This window comes from Rhincodon typus, chromosome 1, assembly GCF_021869965.1.
Source record: "Rhincodon typus isolate 14 chromosome 1, sRhiTyp1.1, whole genome shotgun sequence".
Lineage (NCBI taxonomy): Eukaryota > Metazoa > Chordata > Chondrichthyes > Orectolobiformes > Rhincodontidae > Rhincodon > Rhincodon typus.
The window spans coordinates 61,208,872-61,214,368 of NC_063332.1; positions in this window are offsets into that span (position 1 = coordinate 61,208,872).

The following is a 5,497-nucleotide window of genomic DNA, read 5'->3' on the forward strand; positions in this document are numbered from 1 at the left end:
GACAGCTGCAGAGATAAACACCTCAGCCTTGCCTCTAACAACAGTAAATCCCCTATTTGGCCCCTAATCAGCCTTATTTCTTTTAAATTAGCTGAAGCCAAATCAATTCTGTCCTTGAACCCCTATGCATCCCCCTTCCCCAGCACTGCAATGCCCTCCTTAACTAAAACACCATATTCTCCTTTTTATCTTTCCCATCTTTTCTTAACACTTTTTAAAGCAGGAATATTCAACACCTAGATCTGTCTTTCTTTAAGCCAGGGCTCCGTTATCATCACAACACAAGTCCACAAGGCAACTTGTACTGCAATTTCCCAATCTTATTTCCTTTACTGAGTGCATTCATAAACATGCAGTTTAAATCTTAATTACTTTCTCCCTTTCTCTGACACCAATTATTAACTTACTAGTTTATGCCAATGTTATCTGCTTCTCTCAACACTTCACACATCCTGATATTACTGTTGAATATTCTCATTGTTTCCACACTCCTGCTGAGTTACTTTAAAGCCTCCCCAACAGCACCAGCAAAAACAGCCTGCAAGGAATTCAGTCTCAGCTCTTGTTCAGATGGATTGCATCTTCACTAAGGCTAGTCCCAGAAATCTAAAACCTTCCCTCCTGCATCATCTCTTCTGCCACACATTCATATGTCTTAATTCTAATTTCTGCAAACCTTTGCATGTGGCACTGGGTGTAATCCAGAGATAAGTACGCCAGAGGTCCTGCTTGCTAATATTTTACATATCTCCCTAAATTTTGATTGCAGGACCACATCCTCGCTATGTTGGTGGTACTAATGCTGACTGCGACCCCGGCTGGTCACACTTTGCAATTGTTCTGTAATGTTCCTGATCCTGGTACCAGGAAGGCAACACACCATCTTAGAGCCACATCAACAACCACAGAAATACTTGCCTGTTCGCCTAAAGAATTCCTTGTCAGTACTGCCCTTCTGCCTTTCTTCCTCCCCTCCTGTAAAGCTGTGGTGCCACAGGCTTGACTCTATCTCTATTTCAAGGATTTACCTCCTTCACCAATACCCAGAATCTCTAGCTACTCCTACACTACCTGCCTGTTTCTCTTGGGTTGCCTTGTAGTCACCCATTCGCTATTTCCCTATCTTGCAGTGTGACCAACTCTTGAACTACATTTCTGCATGTTCAAAATTTTTCAGTATTGAATACTTGAAGCTATTGCATAATATTTATGCAGTAAATAGTCAGAAATTTACTTAATTACATTTGAACAACAGGCTAGTGAAACGGCATTTTCACAAATCTTGTTGAAGAGATGCTATAGCTAATTGGGATCCACTGTGTGGCAAATAGATTAGAGCTTGCTGTCAAAGATGCACGCAGACACAGCTCAGATAGAGATCTTTGACCTCACATGCCATCCTCCAGGATGTCACCCAAGTGTCTTCAGGACATCAGTGAACTGATCATCTTGCCAGAGAAAATATCCTCAGTCCAACGTGAGTAGACAGCACTTGTTAAAATTGATCACAGGTGATAAACAATCAGGCATTGAAGAAAAACTACGCCATTGCTATTGCTCATCAAAAATGGGCACAAGTGAGCAACACACTTAAAGCCAAGGAAGCAAGAGGAACAATAAAGCAGATTATATACAACAAATCACCGAATCACAGGTTAAGGTGCAGGAGGCAGCCATTCAGTCCAAATTCTTTCACCATGTGTGTTGCAAGTAAAATTTTGGAGAGACTCTAATAACCTCTCTCTTTTCTTCCATAGAGGGAATGCAACGTTACTTGAGTCAGATAGCAGTGTCATCATGGCCCAAGATGACATTTGTGACACGACACAGGAATGTGACAGTCCCAAGCAGCGATCCAGAGACGAGTACCATAAAGCAACCTGTACGAGGTATTAAAATGAAAGGAATTGCACGAGGTGAAGCACATAAGCAATTTGGCTCAACCAAAGGTCCTTGAAGCTGTGACAAAAGTTTGATCAGAAAAATGGCATAGGAACTGAAAGACTATAGAGAAGTTGATGTGAAAACACTGCTACAAACACTCCAAGATACCCTTATTTCCCATGAATACAAATCTGATGAACAGATGGCTGTGTGTGCTTGACTAAAGATGGCCCAAAAATGCTATAGAGCAATATCAGTGCCCTGTGAAGTAAGCTCTTCAAAAAGAGGCAAGAAGAATTCTAACTTTTCCCATCTATTGGAGATCATGTAAATAATATTAGCCATAGCCAAGGCAGAAAAGGTCTTCTCCCTCATGAACAGAAGAGTAACTGCTGCGTCAGATAATTATGAAGGCTTCTTTGTCTTGATAGTAGGAGCTTCTCAATTGCTGCTGGAACTGCATTTAAAGATGACAGCAAGGAGTACTTTCTGATTTGTGCCACGTAGTGGGTGAAGGGTTTTGGGTAGTCAAGAGATGAAATCACTCACTCCATTATATCCAATTTCAAATAAACTGAGTTTCTCAAGCAATTTGTGGGCAGAGAAACAAAATTGAGTCTGATGATTCTTCTTCAGAATAGGCCTACAATCCAATCTCTGACCTACTTTTGCAGGCATATTATTTGAAGCTGGTCCAATTATCTATCGCCTGTTAATAACAACCTACTATATGTTACTTTAGTTAATGCCTTGCGAATCCAAACAATACTTCCACTGTTCTGCTAATCTAGGTTTCTACCAAAAATAGATTTGCTAGTTCTCCAGATTCTCGACAGAAAAACAGCTTTGATTGGATCATCATGTGACCCAAGTGCAGCATCCTTTGAACAAAAAAGATTGCTTCCTGTTGCGCAATGAACAGTGGAAACAAATGTGCCAAGGAGTTTAGGGGCAAGAAATGAAACAAAAAGTCGTTGGAACTACAAATGAACTAGCAATGTAAAAAGCAAAACATTCACGTCTAGTAGTAGATTCTTAAATGGAGTATCACAACATTATCTTGTAGTTCATACGAAACTAGAAGTCCAGCACCAGAGAAATATATCAGTAGATAAAGTATGTTTTTAAAGTTTCTAATGTGCCTAAACAGACACTATCCACATGAAAGTTTCTAACCTCCAATTCCTCATGCATGACACAGGGGGCACCGTTACCGACTGTGTCACATTCATTAACTAGAATAAACCACAGGTAAATTTTGCACACTGATCAGACAAAGTAATTTATCAGATTTCCATTCCCTAGAATGCAGTAGGACTGAAAATCTAAATTCCCTGAAGAATAGCTTTTCCACACAAATTAACTCATTTTTATAATCAACTGATAAAAACAAACTTTTTTTCCCCCAATATATGGCATTATAACAGTAGATCCAACACCTGAGCAGGTAATTAATAATGTACTTTACACAGTGACGACAGCCAGGGTCTGGTATTCATGAATTTGCCTGTGATAGATAATGAAAGGGAAATGTACAGTAATGCAAGTCTAACAAAAAACAAATGGACTGTTATCGCTTCTAAAGGTATGTAAAAAGGAAAACATTTGGCTAAAATGAATACGGGTTCATTACAGTCAGGAGAATTTATAAATGAGGAAGAGGGAAATAGCAAAGAAGCCAAATGATTACTGAGGAAGACACAATAAATCTCTCAGAATTAGGGGTCCAAGTGACTGAAGAATGAGGCTTTGAAGGAAGAAGCAAGTTTCCTAAGAAGTTGAACTGGAGAAATTAATGGGAAGGCAAGTTGATAAGATCAGATCCCAGGACCAGATGTTCTACATTCCTAATTGTTGTAGATGGCAGCAATGGAGACATTGATGCGTTGGTAATCTTCCAAATTCTACAGATTCTGAAATGATTTCTGCAAATTGAAGCTAGAAAATGTCACCCCATTATTTAAACAGGGAGTGAGAGAGAAAAGTATGAACAGATCTTATAGCCTTACCTCAGTAGTAGGGAAAATGTTAAAATCTATTGTGAAGGATGTGATAAATGCACAAATGAATAATGATCTGATTATGTCCAATCAGCATGGATTTATAAATGGGAAACGGTTCAACAAGCTTATTAGAAGTTTTGAGGATTCCCCAAACAAAATTGAGAAAGGGGAGTGACAGATATGGTATGCTTGGGATTTTTAGTGGACTTTGTTAAGTCTAGAACTGGGGACACAATTTAAAGGCAAAAGGGGAATACCATTTAGGACTGAGAAAAGGAGAAATTTTACTCAGAGGGTTGAGAATCTTCTGAAATCTCAACCCTAGAGGACCACAAAAGCTTAGTATTTTCAATGTGTTTAAAAAACAGGTCGATAAATTTTTGAGTACCAATATTGTGAAGTGTTTAGGGATAGTGTAGATAAAAGGGATCAAAGCTTTTGATCAGCCATGATCGTATTAAATGGATGATGGGCTGAGTAGCCTATTCCTGCTACATTCCTCAGTGCAGGGAAGAAAAAGTTAACTATGTATTCTATACAAAAACATTTTTCTTGACATTTAATTTTCAATTTCTAGTACTAAACATGGTCCAGGCTTTAGGGGTCAGTGGTGAAGTGATAATGCTCAACACCAGCTTTGAAGGGAGCTGTACACTTGAACTTGAAGAGATCACAATGTTAAGTTCTTTGGAATCTAGCAATAGTTATGCTATTGGGCAGGCTAAAGCAGATAAACAAACGAAAAATTCTGCCAGATTGCAAAGCAGGAAGTAATAATAATATGTTCTCATTTGCTTTTTATAATTTCACAGAAAATATAACAAAAGCTGGGATAAACATGAGATTAAGATAAATTGATATTTATTTCAAAGTATTTAAAAAATGGAATGGAAAAGTTTGTTATTCTAGAAAATTACGTTTTTGGGGCTAGAGGGGTTGTTTAGCAATCTGTGACTTAGAATATCATTAAATAGTTAACCTCATTCAGCCAGATATGTTTGTTACTAGTTTTATAGGGAGAATGTCAATGCAAAATAAATAAAAAAAAAAAATGGGTGTTCACATGGTTTTAGTGATTTCTAACTTGTTTTCCAGCAGCAAATAGCACACTATGGTAAAGACTAAGGAACCACTGACAGCAGCTTTCAAATTTCCACGTTTGACTGTATATGTGTAGACACCAGTGTTTGCTGTCAGTTTCAGAAGTAGTAATGATGAATACTGACAGTGGCACATCATTACAACTACAAAATTTGGATCATTATTTTTAAACAGCTATTTGTAGGTCAAATTTTTTTGTACTAAGTGCAACCAAAGACCATTTCACTACAAGTCACATGTAGATCACTAAAAATGAATAATGGTTTTCTATGTTGACAAATGCCACCTACTCTAAACAAAATGCCAAGAGCAAACATCAGCCTCAGAAAAGAGATTATTAATTCAAAAGGACAGCATTGATAATACTGAGGAGGAATGATCATTCGCACTGCTAGAAGTTAGAAATGCTTAGTTGAAATGAGTCCCATCGTTCATAAGCCTATTATCATGAACCCACAGAACATTAATAAGACTATTAATAAGACTATTAATAAGACTATTAATAAGAC